Genomic DNA, 17,968 nt, shown 5'->3' with positions numbered 1-17,968 from the left:
ACTTCAGTATCAGCACCAGTAATTATTGTTCCATCCGTAGCCCCAGTTGAGCCGGTCTGATTAGCTTAGCTTGCAGAGCTCGCTGAATCCACCACAGTTACTCCCCGGGTTTTTGTGCCTCTGCCTCTTGCCATACTGCCAGGCAATACTGACCACCAACTGCAGCAGGACAGAACGCCCCTTACAAGTCCCGTGCCGAGTTAATACACCACTCAGCGCAAACACCAGAGTTACTCTGCACCCACCACTTTAGATAACCTAAGGCGTATGTCACCAGGTTTTTCCTTTCAGCGGGCTTTCCACAGAGCGTCTGCCGAAAACCACAGCTCCTCTGGAGTACTTCAGCAGGTAATCCGCCCCTGCCACTGCCTCACTACAGCGAGCTAAGCTGACTACTCAGCCCTCCAAATGACCGAGTCCAGATTTTCTGCCGTTGTTTTTTCCCCTGATGGCCGACTGTAACTGCAACCACGGCGTATGCCGCCAATCCGCCAGGCACCATCAAGGCTCCATATGTCAGCGCTGCTCTGCACCTCGGGAGGCTCCACAACACACCTCCACTCCTCCGCGGTGCTCTGCGCTGGTGTTCTGCTCCACAACCGATCTGTCAGAATTCCGTCGTGATGCGCTGCCTAGCCGTGAGACTACATTTCCCATGATCCCTCCCTGATCTCCTCAGGAAGTACTTCAGAGGAGGAGACACGCTTCCGGTTGCGTGTTATTCCTGATTTCGCCCTTGGCGTGAGAGCGGACTCTCTGCACGCCAGTTCCTGTTTCCAAAGGCCCGGGGATACATGAATCTAAGGTAGGATTCACTCGTTTGGGGAGTTCCTTTGTTAAAGCGCTGTTTCCTGGCAGCGGGTAGACTTTGCTCCCGTCTACTCTGAACAGTGAACGGTGCACGTTATACCGCGGCTGGTGGCTGCGTGTTTCAGGACTTTTGCCTTCCTTCTATTGTGATACGAGGTGAATATTCTTTACCGGAACTGCGGTTTGTAACCAAGAAGTTAGGTGGCAGTTGTTTTAGGTTGCGGAGCGCGGTGGTGGTCGAAACTATGCGTTACCGTGTTCTCCTGGCACATTATAATTTCGAAAGACCCTGAACAGTTTTGCGGAGCGCGGTGGTGGTTGAAACTACGCGTTACCGTGTTCTCCTGGCATATTATAATTTCTAAAGACCCTGAACAGTTTACCAGAGCGCTGTGGTGAAGTAACTACGCGTTACCGTGTATTGAGTTGGGACAAGTGTTATTGGAGGGGACAGAACGCAGTGGTGGACGCAACTACGCGTTGCTGTTTAAATTGCATTGATTGTTGATTGCTTTCATTCTTACCAAGTTGAACCTTCAACAGGGGCAGTGAGGGGCGGAGTGTTGTGGTTCTTGCATCCAACACACTTCCGTATCCTCAGCTCATCGTCTGGTATATTGGTTTGGATCTTATGGAAATTCTTTCTTTGTTTTTGAGCATACGGACCCCAAATACATCAAGCCCTCTGTGCTGCCATGTGGTATGTTATAGGTGGTTTATTTAGAAGCAAAGTGTTGTTTGTAGTACTTACTTGGTGAAAGTCATGTTCATACTTTTTTATGCTTTTCCATAGGAAATCCAAAGGCACTAGTAGAGTGCGAAGAGAGGCTCATTATCAAGGGTCTATACTCTTTCTTTTGAAGCAGGTATACAACGGTGCATGTGTAGCGAGAATTTATGAGAGTAGCTTTATGTTTACACCTAGTGTTTACTGAAGGTGTCTTTTGTCGTTACAGGTTTCCCTTCCCTGCTGACCCCTTCCTTTCCCTTCCTTTTTTTTATTTTTTCTTTCTTATTTTCCCTCGCCTAATGGCTTGAACACCTTGTATACTCACATCAGGGTGTTGCTGACATTTGGAGGTGGAACCACTAGTGCATCAGCTGGATCCCGTGGAGGTAAACCTGACACGATCCACCAATACCTGCTGGAGCCCTGTAGCCGCGTCTGGGGTAGGTGTCCGGCGTGCGGCGTGCAGTCTGGCCGAACTGACCGGCACGAACACGGCTCGGGGGCAGATTAACTCCACACAGAGTCCTCCGACACACTAAGGACACCCGCCGCAGCCCACTGCTTACTCCGAAAGCCGCCACGCACAGGTGAGTGCCACCGAGTAGGGAGTCACCAGGAGCGGTCTGCAGTCCACTCACACAGCCACGCTAGCGGCCGCCATCTTGCCCGAATAATAAATGTGCTCATCTTATGAGAAAGAACACCGTACGGTGAATACCCTGCTGGAAAAAAGTCAACATGGGACGAAATACAGATATTGTCTAATGGATATAGAAGAGTGAAACAGAAACGTTGTTTAAAAACAAAATGCATGATGCACAAATGTCAAAAAATATTGAGATATATTGAAACGTTATGCTATGCAAACTAAAGTACTCAGCGTTCAATAAGGCTCACCTTGACTTCAAACAGGTGTGGCGCGCTGCTTAAAGGTTTCGGTGGCTTGTGTGAATGGTCAGGAGAATCTCTAAATGAAGTAAAACATGGTATGAATTCAAAGTGCACTCAATACTACACCTGTCTGGAAAACACTAAAGAAAGACTAGGGTCTTACCAGAGAAACTCTCTGTATATCCAGAAAAATCCTTGTTGAACACGAGCTCTCTGAAAAATCAGCGTGTGTCGAGGTGTAAGACGTGGAGAATATAAAAAGCCGGGAGAACATGGAAGTCGCCCGTGTCAAGTGACAGGTGTTAAAATGAGCGATGCACTGTCAATCAAGTTCAATGGAGGATAGTAAAACTACCCATGAATGTATAGATCAAAGTGAACTCTTTAAACAACGGACTCCGATATGCAATTAAACCTATGTAAACCTATGTTATTCCAGTTCCATCTCAACCCAGCATTTATGGATAACTTGTATGCAATTCTTAATAAGTGTTCGCTTGATTTAATCTTACTCATTATTGAATAATTCTCTAAGACCATACAAGAACTTAAAGAAGAGATGTTTAATCTGAAAGGAAGACTACAGCAAAGAATGGAGGTCAATGCTTGGAAACAAAAACTTGAGGTTTTAAATCAAAAACTTGATAAGTATGAGATAAATATGAAAAGGAATTACACAAAGGCAAACTACGTAATTATAAAAGGGACACCATAGACTACAAATTAAATGAAGTCTATACTTGGGCTGAGATTTACTCAAGGAGACGATTTAACAACAAGAAAGGCACTACATCATCCGATGAGAGTACGGTCTCTGACCAGGAGATGACCACCAAAAGAACACCAGCCAGATCACTTACCTCTACAGTCCAAATAGCTGGACCATCAACAGAATCGACACAAACATTACAAACAGTCTCCCAAACTCCTTTTTTATCCCAAGCTCCAGATCAAGGCCGCCCTCCATTAACATTAGACAGCAGTGCCATATCAATACCAGAAAAACAAGGAGAGGACAAGGAAAAAGGCGGCAAATTCCTTCGAAGTGGCAAGACAGTGACATAGTGATAAATATTTCATCTCAAACATTAACCACACAGCAAAAAAACATTCTATCACGTGGGATGTCATTTGTTCCAACAAACAGAACAACTCTTTTTCAGGTTGAAGCTGATTTCTACAGATTTATGAGACTACTCATGTTACGCCACTTTTTCACGAATGTAGGGCCCCCTGAACACAATCCAACCACCACCATCACAAATCCGTTTAAGCCACGGAGCAATTTTATTCCACCAGTATCCCATAAAATCTTGGATTCTTTTGAAATTCTGGTTCAAAAAGATTTGTCTTGCATTAATTATCAATCTACCACCAAGCAGGAGAGATCACTTATCAAAACCTAAGCTAATAATTCGAACATCACCATGCAACCGGCGGACAAAGGGGGAACAATTGTTGTAATGGATACATCATACTACATCTCGAACATTAATGCCCATGTGTCTGATGACAATACCTACATGCAACTTATGAATGACCCGACAGCACAATTGCAAAACATTCTAACTGATATATTGAATGAAGCTACTGATCAAGAATGGATTACTGACCAAACCAAATCTTATCTTACAACTAAAAACCTGAGAAGACCAAAACTGAATATGATACCCAAGATACACAAAGATGCTTTGGACCCACCATTTCGTCCTATTGGGTCAGGATGCGGATCAATTTTTGATCCACTGGGGAAGTTTCTGGACCACTATATGCAACAATTTGTCCTGACGTGGTGTTCATGTGTGAAGGATACAACACATTTTCTTCAAAAGTTGGAAGCAATTGGTGGTATGGACATCTCAGAAATTGTGCTATGCACAATAGACGTTACTGCATGATACACGTCCATACCACATCAAGCTGGCCTTGAAGCAGTCGAGTGGGCATTGTTACGTACAGAAGACATTGACATGGAAAAACTGTCATAAAATTATTGACATTTTGTCTCAACCACAGTTACTTTGAATGGCAGGGACGATTTTATGCCCAACTCACTGGTACATCCATGGGCTTTTCTGGAGCCCCAGCATACGCCAACACATTCATGGCTCTTTTTGAATTAGAAAATATCATGATGAACCCAGACTGGTGGCAGAACATCAAAATGTACTGCAGATACATTGACGACATCTTCATTTTATGGACAGATACCAGCACCAAACTAAGGACCATGATTGATGAACTCAATACAATTGACCCAAGGATCCAATTTACTTACAGTATTCAGAACCATAGTCTTAATTTTCTTGATGTACTCTTCACCAAATCCTCTGACAAACAGAAGTTCGAAACAGCAGTATACCAGAAACCGACAGATCGCAACAGCACACTTGCATTCACCAGCTTTCATCCCAGAAGTTTACTTAAGAACCTTCCATTTTCTCCGTTGATTAGAGTGCGGAGAATATGTACAAATCCTGACACCACAGCAGAGAAGGAACAAGAATACATACAACGCTTCAAAGCTCGAGGTTACCCAGAAAATATTCTTGAAGACTGTCTGAAACGAGTGCAAAAGAAAGACTGGCGTGATTTATTACAACCACAAAGCAGCAGCAGGAGGATAGAAGGGTTTTTGTACCTAAGTACTCTACAGCTTCTAAATCAGTGAAAAAAATTATTAACTCAAGATGGGAAATGTTAGAAAATGAAACTGACTTCAATGGCATCTTTGCAAAGAAACCCCTCTATGCATACACGAGGGCCAATAACTTACGAACATTATTGTCATCTCTCTTACAACTAAAAACTGGCGTTGAATTCAAAGGAACTACCAAATGCAACAATTGCATTCACTGCAATAGCGTGATCATTGGCAAAGTACTTACTCATCAAATAACTGGCAAAAAGATTAGTCAAAAACACACAAGTGACTGCAACTCTAAAAATGTAATATGATGCATCAAATGCCCATGCGGCAAGGCCTATATTGGTAAAACAGAAAGAAAACTTAAGAATAGGATAACAGAGCATAAAAGTAAAATCAGAAATCACAGCTCTACGTCCTCTCTAGCAACACATTGGGACGAATCCAGACACGTTATCTCCCAATTGAGGTTACAAATTGTAGAATCTTTGACAACATACCCAGGGGTAGACATTACTAAAAAACTTCTCCAAAGAGTAATATACTAGATTAAATATCTTAATACCATGATGCCCTTAGGGTTAAATGATCGGTTAGACATGAATTGTTTTCTATGAAGCATAGTCACTGTGATAAGTTACTGTAATTGACTTTAGGATTACTGCTACGGTATTTATTCCTAAAGTTGTCATGGTGATCAATATGAGTTGTTTATTTGTCCAGTATGTTTTTCTGTGAATACTCACCATCATTATGGTTTATGGTCTTTGACATAATATCTAAATCTCATGCATCTATGGTGATGGCTGTCTATATCTGTTTTTTACACCTCATATTCCCTTCTTTAGTCATCCTGAGTATTTTCATTTCATTGGGTGTTCAGCCGTGTTCACCCAACGTTACCACTATCTATATCTTTTTCGCATTATTGTCCCTACTACTTTATTTCCCTATATTCCATGTTTACACTACATCCATCGTTACTGAATTGGTTTTTGCACATGCCTCCGGTTCACATTTCCATTATTGTTTACAGTGACTAGTCCATTTTATATTACCATGCTGATATTAAGGTCTTGAGTTTTTAATGCTCCATTGTGTTACTTTATGAGTCAGTATAGTTTCATGATATCGCGCCACGATATTGTCACTACCGATTTTTACTTTTATTTAAAGAGTTCTCTTTGATCTGTACATTCATGGGAAGTTTTCCTATCCTCAATTGAACTACTGACTGTGCATCGCTCGTTTTGACACCTATCACGTGACACGGGCGACTTCCGTGTTCTCCCGGCTTTTTATATTCTCCACGTCTTACACCTCGACACACGCTGATTTTTCAGAGAGCTCGTGTTCAACAAGGATTATTCTGGATATACAGAGCCTTTCTCCGGTAAGACCCTAGTCTTTTTTTAGTGTTTTCCAGACGGTGTAGTATTGAGTGCACTTTGAATTCATACTATGTTTTACTTCATTTAGAGATTCTCGTGACCATTCACACAAGCCACCGAAATTGAGCACTTTAAGCAACGCGCCACACACGTTTGAACTCAAGGTGAACCTCATTGAACGCTGAGTTCTTTAGTTTGCATAGCATAACATTTTGATTAATCTCAATATTTTTTGACGTTTGTACATCATGCATTTTGTTTTTTACAGCGTTTCTGTTTCAATCTTCTATACCCATTAGACTATATCTGTATTTGGTGCCATGGTTAGTTTTTTTTCCAGCAGTGTATTCACCGTACGGTGTTCTTTTTCTTAAGATGAGCACATTTATTTGTTTTTCATCACTGGTATCTATCCAGTGTAGTTCCCCACTCACATGACCCCATCCGTCTTCTTTACTTGTACTTCACGAGAGCACTTTAGCGGTGATTTTCTGACTTCTTCTTTGATCTACTGGTGTAGATATTTAGTGTCGATCACACTCTTTTTCCATGACCTTAGGTCAATTAAGCTATCAGCTGTTGAGTCAATATTTTCTACCGTTAATTAACTGATATCATGAGTAATTTTAGAATATTTGTTTTAGGTTTTCCCCTGAGGAAGGGACTCTTTTATCCCGAAATGCATCGGGCCATACGCTAAATACGGATGAAGAGTTGAATAACTACATTCTTGAATCATTTAAGACTGTCAATGGAATTGTGTGCATCATTAAGAATGATTAATGTCATGCATTATTAAGCACAGAAACATTGTTCTGTATTATGAATGCTATTATTTGACACGTATTGATGTATTCTTGTACAAACTGAATACGACAGTTCATTTATTCGCTTAGCTTTGTGTATTTTAATTTCAAATAAGAGTTTTGGAGAAAAAAACAAGTGAACAGTGCATGGTACTAGCAGGTCTTCCTGCTATAGCTATTGTCCCTATCCCTCAGTCATCCGTTTTGACAGTGGATGAAGTACTGTAGCACCAATTAGCTAATACCAAACAAGTAGATAACCATTAGATGTATTTTGGAGTGCACCTTTAACCTATTTGCCTCCTGCTGAGTAAGAGACATGAGACTGGGTATGATACAGGAAATGGACAGAGATATAAAGATAACAGCATAGAAGAGGTTAGAGACCTAGATGATGCATAATGATATGTGACGTAGAGAGTGAAGTAAAGTAAACAGAGAAGGGTAAGGGAGCCAGAAGGAAAGATAAAGAGAGGTAGAAAGAACAAGATGTAGGTAGAGAAGGAAAAGAAGATACATAGGTAAGGGTTAGAGTGCTGTAGAGAGAGATGGGATGGGGAGAAGGAAATTTAGTGAGAGAGAGTGTAGCAAAGTGCTCCAAGGGGTACGTTTACAGATGGCTAGCGTAGAAAACGAGGTGGATTAGATAAAGGTAAATGCAGCGAGAAGTAGAGAACTGAAGAAAAACAAAGAAAAGCAGGGTAGAGAGGGGGAATAAGATAAGAAGATGCAAAAATAAACTGTTTAGATAAAGAGATTATCAGGGAAGAAAGAAATGTATAGAGAGGGCAGAGGAGTAGAAAGAGAAATGCGGTCTAGAGCCAAAAGAGGAAGGTAAAAGACATCTGTGAAATAAAAAAACAAATCTAAGGTTTAAACAGAGGTAGAGAGTTCAGAGAGGAAGAGATGGTAAACTAGGGAAATCTATTAAAAAGCAGTTGAGGTAGATAGCTGAGGTGGAGGGGTGACTTAAAATGGAGAGAGTTCCAGAGAGAAATGTGTTTGTGTGAGAGAGAGATATAAAGAAAGGGTTTGCTGATAAATAAAAAAGTGGTAGAGGTAGCCAGACAAGAGTAAGATATTTAGAGAGGTGAAGAAAAGGGAACAGAGGTAGGACAAGAGAAAAGGGAGGAGGAGAAGAGGGATACTGAACTAATCATGAGGTAAAATTAAAACGTTGAATGTGTGCTGTATTAGTGAGGTACACATGCAATGTATAGAATGTTTGGAGAAATTGAAACATTTCTTCATGTTAGGGCCTGATTCAAGGAGGCATTATTTCTTGACGCCAGGACCTGGCTATCTTAATGGATCGGGCTTTGTGTCAAACACTATGGGTTCTTGCACTAATCTGCCCAGGTTACACCCAAGTAAGGCCCCCTTGGTGTAAGGTATTGTAGAGCATGACAGTGCGCTATTTACGTTGAGAAAAGGGCACAATCACTTTACAAGGGGTGGGGGTGGCTTTGAAAAGTGGGATTCCCTGGGAAATTGCCCAGTTTGCCCATGTCATAAAACGTCTCTACAAAAGTATCCTGAATGACTGCCATCTTCAGAAGCATCCCAGACTCCCTTAGAGGCCAATAAAGCTGAAATACAGCAACTGAAGCATATTCTAAAACCAAATGCTTATGAGGCCTCACATCAGATCCCAGGGAAGGCCCACCAAACATGGGCAAATCCACGTGCCGCCACCATGCTCCCTCAGACACCAATCCCAGATGAACATTCTGCACCTTGTACATCCAGTCAGTTCTCCTGCCCCTACGTCATAGAGCACCTCCGAGTAGACCGAGGCTTCAAATGAAGTGGCAAATACAGAACAGAGGAGAGGATGTAGCCTTACGGCTAGCTAGAGCGGTAGACCTCGAAGCTGGGGAACTGGGTTCGAGTCTCTGCAACCACGCTCAACATCCTGTGATTCTGGGTAACTTAATCTCCCTGTGCCTAACAAAAATGAATGTGTCCTTTGTAACGAAACTGGTGCTCATGTAAAACGCTCTGATACCTGATTTCTCGGGTCTAGTTCGCGCTATATAAAAGTCCCCCCCCCCCCAACCCCCCGCCCCCAAAAAAAGAACACCATCACCACAGAACTGGAAGAAAACCCCTAAATGAGCAGCAAAACGAAAGCCAAGTTATTAACACTATCTGCTGAAACATATGCTGAGCAGAAGGTCGCCAGTTGGAACCCTGACAAGGCCGACTCAGTCTTACATCCTTCGAACATAAGTAAATTGAGCACCATTAAAACGCCTCTTATTAATTTTATTCTGCAGCTTGGGACTCTCTCGTGACGTGGAGGAAGCTTACACACGCCTGCTGGCCCGCAAATACACGCACCTTGCTTTCTCATTACACTCCTGGAGCAAAGTGACCTTGAGCGCTGGCTCAGTACATTGAAATGTCAGCCAAGGAGAATGCATGATATTAAGGCAGCGCATTTGAATAGAAAGCAGTCTCTCGTGCTCTCTGCCTAACAACGCCAAGTGCTGCCACAGGTCGGAGTCCAGCCGCGATAATGGCCCTGCCTGCACTGCCAAAGCTAATTGTGACAGACTTTAAGGAAGTCTTTCGGACATTCAACACCACACAGCTAAGTCATATGAACGTCACGTGTACCAAGAGAGAGGCAAGAGCACTCAGAACCGTACGTCTCTCATCATTCAGATTCAGTCCTGGCACCGAGCTCTGTTTCACTGACCCTCTGTTGTAATGGAGTAATGCCACCGAGACCTGCACAGCGCAAATTGATTGTTTAGTAGATAACGTAGAGTTACATGTATACATACGTGGATGAAGGGTGAAATCTGAGCTGAAAGGTCAAGGAAATCATGCACAAACCCCAAAATGTGTATGGATGTATGTATGCAGAGCTAACATTACGTTGCTCAGTTGTCCTTGCATACTTAAGATGTAAAAGTGTTGCTGAGTTGTGTACAAGCAGTTTTGCCGGACTCTTCTCTGAAATCTAAAACAGCTTGTTTACTGCCAGTAAGAGTCACGTGCGCAGATTGGTGACTTCAAGACCCTCAATCCTCTGAAAAGCCGGAAGGCAGAGGGAGCGAAGGTGGCAAAGGGTTTATGAAATTTATTTTTCACCCTTTTTCACTGAATTTACCATGAACTCCTGTCTTTCAGGCAATACTTCAAAAAGTGATACCTACATTGTTCGTAACTAAACCTGTGCACACGTAAGATCGCAGGAAAATATGGCTTAGTAAAAGTTTCAAATTGACCATGGAAGATGGAGTGGCTACTTATTTCATCTCGAGGTGGGAGGGGAGAGAGAGAAGGGTGGGGGGTGTTGATTGTTGGAATGCGAAATCTCTTGCTCCAAAGAGATCTTCCAGAGAATTTGCAACTGCACCAGACCCCAATAAATGACCCACAAAACTCATTGGAAATTAAGGGGCACATGCATCAAAGGAAATTGCATTCGCAAATGGTGCGAATCGCAAAATTCGGCCGTTTGCGAATGCAATTTCCATTTTTGGGGTGCATTAACATTTTTTTATTTTTCGCAATTTAAGAAATCACAAAACTGCGATTTCTTAAATTGCAATTGCATTTAGGGAATCTCATATTGATATTCCTTAAATGCAATGCATCAAACTCTAAAAATTTGCGAATTCGCAAATAAGGGGAGCACATTACCATGAAGTTGACCTTCATGGTAATTTGCGAAAACTTTGAAAAATGCACTAAAGTGCATTTTTCAAAGTTCCATTTTACACACACACACATGCCCTTGGGGCATGTGAGTGTGTAAAATGTACTTCTAAGCAGATTTCAGGGGTGCAACAGGGTGTCCTGTGGACACCCCTGCACCCTTGAAATTGCATTCTTAATTTGCGAATTTCTAATGGTGAATTGCAAATTAAGAATGTCTTTCCATTCATTCCTATGGCCTCTAGGCCTATAGAAATGGATGGGGAGGTATTCCTTAATTGCGATTCTCAATTAGAGAATCGCAATTAAGGAATTTTAAGAAATCTTTAATTTTATAGCGATTTCTTGATGCATTGCAGTTTGCAATTCCTTAATTGCGATTCCTTATTTTTCGCAATTAAGGAATTGCAAAATGCAATATTGATGCATGTGCCCCATAGTTTCATTGAAGGCAGCTGTCTGAATGCTTTATCATTAATAGCGCTTCAGGGACTGTATATTTACAAAGTTAGAGCACAATAGTCAAAATAGGCGGCCTCTTTTTTACTAGGCCATATGTATACGGTGAACATGTTCGCTCCCTTCTTGTCTTCCCTGGTTTGAAGTAGTTAGATCTTCATACCAGCTGACAAACATCTATGAAACTGACTTTCAGTCACCAACGCAAGCAGGCATTGGGGCGAATCATGCACCCACTCTCTTAGCACTTGAGCAGTAAGGACATTTATGCAGTTTATATTGATCTACAAGACAGTGTCTTTGCTGCAGTCACACAACCCTAGAAACCTTTGTGTGCACACCTAATGCAATAAGAATTTGTTCAGTGATTTGCATGATATTTTTTTCATTTACTATAAATTACAATTGCTACTATTACTCACATTAAGAGTACTCAATTTACCAGCTGATGAGATAAAGGATGGAATGCTCTGTTGGCCCTAATGGCACTCGAACTTGGGTTCTGCTGTTACAATGAAAGTATCCAGCAAGCCTGTAACTGAATGAGCCTTCTTGCCCCTGTTGAAAAAGAAATGAACCAAGTGTTTGGGTAAGATGAACATACCTCCTGCCAAGGTATTATTTTCCAAGGGAAATCATACAGTAATTGCAACCTATGTGGTGTAACAGGCATTGGCAACACCAGTATGCCTGGATTTTTTCTTTGCATTAAGAGGTCTGTGCCTTCTTTTTTATTGCTTAAGCGTGCGTGCTGCTGCCTTACAGTTTCTGCTCTGTGCTTGTGAGAGGAGCTCTCAGATCAGTTGGCCAAAAGTGCCTTTTCTGTGTGAGAGGGAAGATGGAATTGCTGCTTCCTCTCCAGCATCTAATCTGTGTGTGAGGGAAGACTGAAAGGCAGCTGCCCTGTTGCATCTTTTCTTCATGTGCAGACAAAGGTTGCAGAGCTGATCCCAGGCTGCACGTAATCTGTGCATATGAAAGAAGTCTACTTGTTGCCCCCCTACAGCACCATTCTTTGCATGTAAGGGCAGCTTACATTTTTTCTTTTTAGCATCACTTGTTCTGAGTGTGAGGGAAGCTTGAGGTGTGGGGAAGAGTGCAGGGCTGCTGTCCAGCATAAAGGAAACTTGAAGTGCTGATGACATGCAGCATGCCATATAATCTTGAAGTGTTGCTGCCCAGCAGCCCCTATTTTGTGTGATGGGAGTTTGCAATACTGCTGCCACAGCATCTTCCTTAGTCCGATTTGTAATGCAATTGTAATGCACATGAACAGATTGGCGGTAGGCTGCTGTCTAACTGCGAAGGACTGTGAATACAGGCTGCAGCTCCACTTCAGCTACTGAAAGATCTACACCAGCACATACCTCCACCAGTACTTGCTGAAAGATGAGCTGCTTGTACACTCTTCCTCAAGGCCAGGAATAAGCTTGATGCCTTGCTGAAGCTATACTGGACTGCACTGATGCTGAGCTTGTCCACGTATAAATCCATAGGCAACCCAGGAGTCTGGCTTCCCAAAGCTGGTTAACTGAGAACAGAGAAAGGCTTTCTAAGATCCATCTACAAATTCAGGTAAGTTGAGTGGTGACTGTTTTGTGAGCCCTCTTCCTACTTGTGTGTGTCAACTTCTGCTTTCTTTTTTCACCTATGTGAGACCTCCCTCCCATTTGTCACTTGCCCGGTACTGACTATCCTCATTCAGCAATGCTGTGAGCAAAGACCCATCATCACCCTCAGTGGTCTGGGTGCCGGAGGAACATCCTTGAGGTACACTTGTGGCCTCTTGAATTTGTCAAGCATAACAGAGTTCAACATCCATCTTGTTTGTATGATAGTCGGAATGTGAGGCTCCAATTTCCCCTGAGAATCAGACCCTTGTCTGCCCGCCTACGTTTTCACTATCTGTTCCCTCTAGATGTGGAGCCATTCTTCTATTGTCTCTATGTCAGTGATCAGGCCCAGCAGATGTGGCAGTCCAAGCATGGGGCTAAAGGAGTCTGGAGGCTGTGGTGAAGGGACTCGTGGAAACTGAAGAGTTTGGGAAAACTTGACTCACTAATTTACTGACTCAGGATTACACTCACTTCTACGTTATGGTACACTTCGGGACCTTCATGGACAATTTCTGACATGTAGCCTTTGCCTGACAATGTGTAGTGAGATTGCTGTATTTTCACGTGCTGTTCTTCACTCACGTTTATTGTTTTTTCGCCTCGCTTTATATTCCCCTTTATGCCTTCTTCCCTACTATGTGCTTTGCTGTGCTCGGTGCCTTCAATTATTCATCTTTAACATACCTACCCAGCATCTGGCCATTCTGGTTTGCAGTGGCATCTTGGGGTTCATCAGGTTTCCCGGTCTGTTTGATTGCTCCACACTACAACGTCCGCTACTGAAACCATTAAACCTCACATCACTTCTAGATCATATGAGTTCCCTTAGGCTCGTATCCTTATACTTATCTGAGGTCTTCTGTCTCCCCAAGTGTTGGTTCAGTAAGCTTTCATTCTTCAAGCACTGATGTGGTTGTGATGAATCCATCCTAAAGAGTGAGATCTGGTCCAGTTTTTCATTGTGTGTGCCCATGTAAGTGTTCAGGGATGCCAGGAGCTTTTCCACAGATCTGCTCATCAGGAACCTGACAGTTACTCCAGGCTAACCTAATACTTGACTGAAAACTCCTTTTAAATGTTAGCTCAACCTATTGCCAAGATACGTGAAGAATTAAACACTGTCAAGCAAGAAAAAGTGTTATTGTTATACCTAATCAATCATATGACACCCCTTCCCGCTACCATTGCTGATTCCCCCTGTCCTTGGAAAAAACGTCCCACAAGGAATAGCAACCAAAAACAACAGAAATGAAAACCCCCCAAAATCTGCTACCACTGAACAACTTAGTGCCAGATTTAGGGCCTGATTTAGATGTTGGAGTGGGCTTAGTTGGTGGTCTTACCACCCACCTACCTGGCAGGCCATCTGCACGATTTAGATTCGGCATTGCAGTGGGCAAAAAGACCGCTGCTGTCCTGCTGACACTGCCAGGACTTCGCTCCCTGCCCCTTCGGCAATATGGGCTGTGAGAGGCTGCAATGGGACTCCAGCCAAGATAGCCGCTATCAGTATTTGGTTTTGGTTTCGGAGGGAATTCTAACGGAAATGCCTATTATTACAAGTCGGCAGAAATGAACAAAAAGGAGTGAATACTTACCTTTTTTTGGGGGTTCACGCTGTGGTTTCCTCCTCTTCTCCTTCATCCAGGCCCACTCTGTCCTGCTGCACCTTGACCGGACCCGTGTTTTGACGGACTGGAAGGTAAGTGTTGGTGGTGTGTGAGGGTATACATTGCATTGTGTGTGTATGTTGGTGGGGTGCAGTGCAGAAAATACACATAATGCACACAACACATATCCTACAGACACATATTTACACCTACACAACATTGTTGTAATAAAGTAGACTGGTCCAAGTATCTTCAGGTATCTTTATTCAAGTAGGATGTTACAGGATGAGGGCGCACCAGGAGCAGCCTCACTGCTGCTCAGCCCATCACCAACTAACTCTCACTCACATGAACATTACATTCACCAACATTCTCTCACACAGACACCCAGGATGGGCAGCAGTATAACACATCTCCTTCCTTTAAGGGAATACAAAAATGCCTGAAAATCGCTCCTCTAAATGACAGGGTTAAACACGGGAAAAGCGGGTCTTCTCCCACACAACAATATCAGGGTAACGTAGGTCTCTGGGTAAGTAGCCAAAACACAAGGAGGCTGGAACTAGTTAATCCTGTCAGGGTTACTCCAGGTTAGGGAGGCACTGTCCTAATGTAGCAGGACAGGGACACTTAAAGCAAGGCAGCAAGGCAAGGAGACTTGAAATACAGCAGGAACTGGCACTTTCACGTTACGACAAGGAAAGAAGTTCCAAGGCAGCAGGGTGGAGGAGGAGAAAGACCAACATAAACTGGCACTTACAGGTTGGGGCGACCGATGAAGGAGTCACTGGTGGGGCTCAAGGGTGCCAGATTCTTCAAAATCCACTTGAATTACTTCAGTTTCCATACAGTTACTTTGAGCTTGACAGTTTCAATCCAATCAGGTGGCACACATAAGTTCTTCCTTGAATCATCGCCAAAATATTTTGTAATAAAGTAGACTGGTCCATGTAGTATCTTCAGGTATCTTTATTCAAGTAGGATGTTACAGGATGAGAGCCCCACCAGGAGCAGCCTCACTGCTGCTCAGCCCATCACCAACTGACTCTCACTCACATGAACATTCCATTCACCAGCATTCTCTCACTCAGACACCCCGGCTGAGCAGCAGTATAACAAACATATATGTGATTTACATTTAGAAAATCACCTGTCTCCCCACCTCCATGGTCACCCCCGTCAGTACTGCACCGACAGGACACTGCCAGGCCAATGGGAGCATCCAGATCTGCTCTGCTGGATCCTGCCATCGGGATGGCAACGACGGGCAGTTCACCAGCACAGAAGACCATGGCAGCAGCAGTCTTCTGTATATTGCATATACATTTGGATAGGTTAGGTGGATCGCTGTCAGCTCAGCGGTGTTTCAGAGACCGCCGCTGTAGTGGACCAGCAGTCGCACTGCCAAGATCTAAATCAGGCCCTTAGAGTTTGATGGACAGGGTACTCCATCACAAGTAGTGTAAAGAAAATCAAAGAACCCTGCCCACCTTATATTTCTGTGGTCCTTAAAGAGGATCCTTCAATTCAAAGATTGGGTGATCATGGACAATATCAGAGCCAAAAGCATGATTACTTCATGGGATTTATTTTATTTAGCAAAAATAGATTTTTTTTAACATTATACATATTTATAAAAAGGTGTGTTCTTTTTGGATTCAGGATACTTCAACATAGATTTAGCACACACCTAACAGGTTAAAAAAGGAAAAATACATTTTCAGTATCTATAAAAATCCCAATTACCCAGTGTACATCATTCTCACTAAGCATTCAAGATATCTATGCTATCTAACATACACATTCATTCAAAACATCCATACACAAATGCATCAATGGTACATCAATTTCCTGAAGGTGCAGTCACGTTGGATAATGTTAGCGTCACTGTAGGAAAAAAGCGGTACAGACCAAGGATGAACACGGTCATATACAGATTGATTTTATACTGCCGCAAACTTGAAATACGCCAACGCGCGTTTCAGTGTAGGGCCAGTTTATGGCCACACCTTCATCAGGGCAAGGAGGTACCACGGAGTAAGGGACAAAAAACACTGCAAATACAAAGTTTAAATGCATTGAGATTACAGGAGTAGTAACAAAATTCATTAATCATTTTCATTGCTCCATCGTTTCCTCTTTATATAAACGAGTAACAGTGCGTATATTAGGCTCTGATAGCTCCAATCACTCCATATATTCTAATAAACTTCGCAGAAAATCTGGGATGTTCCAAGGAACAATTAACAAAGGCACGTGGGGAACCAGCGTACACTTATTCTCAAACTACACATTCTACTACATATACACTCTTCATCCATCTAGAGTTCAATCGTTGCCATAAGGTTTATAAGGCCAACGCTTCATAGGAGAGGTCATTAGAACCTTAATGGTTAACGTGCTTGGTCTGGGGGTGTCTCCTTCACACAAGTATTCTGTCTGCCGAACGCTCGGTCTGCCAGCCTCATTTAGTGTTGTTCGAGCCCTCAGCTTTCCATTGATGGAGTCCCAGTTGGCTTTGTCGATATGAAATTTTCTCTGATGGGCTGATGGACTAAGGACATTGTAGGAAGGCAGTCTACTGGATGACCTTTTTAGGGTGGTCGTAATAAAGCCCTTTCTTCCCAGTTTGTTGAGAGACAGAAAAAACAAATAATAACCCCCCACGCTCTGGGAGAACTATCTCAGGATGTTGGTGTCATTCATTTTTTGTTTTTCAGAAAAAAACTCTCACGTTGAGAGTTTGTTTTGAAAAAAGACAAAAATTACCATCTAAACCGATGGCAGCTGTCCACCAAACATCTTAGACTTTGAAGGGAATCACTTATTCCTTTCAAGGTAAGGATGACAACTGGATGGATGCATCAAACGAAGATGGTCTTACATGGGTAACAGCTGATTTTCATTCACAGTCAATTGATAACTTATTGAAATGAATTCCTTACACATTTTACTGCTATCTTAGGTACGAGACACATAGCCAAGTCAACGCATGCTGGGCTGCTGATGTTTTGTAAACAAGGCAAACAGAAACGTATAAATGATACTAGGCAGTTTCAACAACTAGTCTTAGAAGCTGCCTAGACCAGTAAGGCCTTGGTGTTCTATTGAGTTCTTCGTGAGGATTTAGAAGATGCTTTGGCAGCTAATCAACCTACTACCTTCACACTGTTAATAGATGTAATGCTCCAAATAGATGCTTAATAGAAGGCTCGCACAGCTTAAAGGAGGAGTTATATTCCATGGTCCTGCAGTCATAAGATGTCGTAAAACATTGAGATCCTGGCTAATACTGTTGACCCATTGCAAGTTGGAGAAGTTGAAAGTATTTTCCTG

The 17,968-nt window shown here is 42.7% G+C and overlaps 1 long non-coding RNA gene across 1 annotated transcript in view; it reads left to right on the top strand.

Moving 5' to 3' along the window:
• Window positions 1-783: 783 nt before the first annotated feature.
• Window positions 784-17,968, top strand: part of LOC144824867 (uncharacterized) — a 50,926-nt gene continuing 33,741 nt past the window's right edge. The window contains exons 1-2 of the long non-coding RNA XR_013609153.1: window positions 784-805; window positions 1,871-2,127. This is a non-coding gene — a long non-coding RNA (uncharacterized LOC144824867). The remainder of the gene's footprint in view (window positions 806-1,870; window positions 2,128-17,968) is intronic.

The sequence above is a fragment of the Lissotriton helveticus genome, chromosome 3_1, assembly GCF_964261635.1.
Source record: "Lissotriton helveticus chromosome 3_1, aLisHel1.1, whole genome shotgun sequence".
Taxonomy (NCBI): Eukaryota; Metazoa; Chordata; class Amphibia; order Caudata; family Salamandridae; genus Lissotriton; species Lissotriton helveticus.
This window is presented reverse-complemented; position numbering and strand designations above follow the sequence as displayed.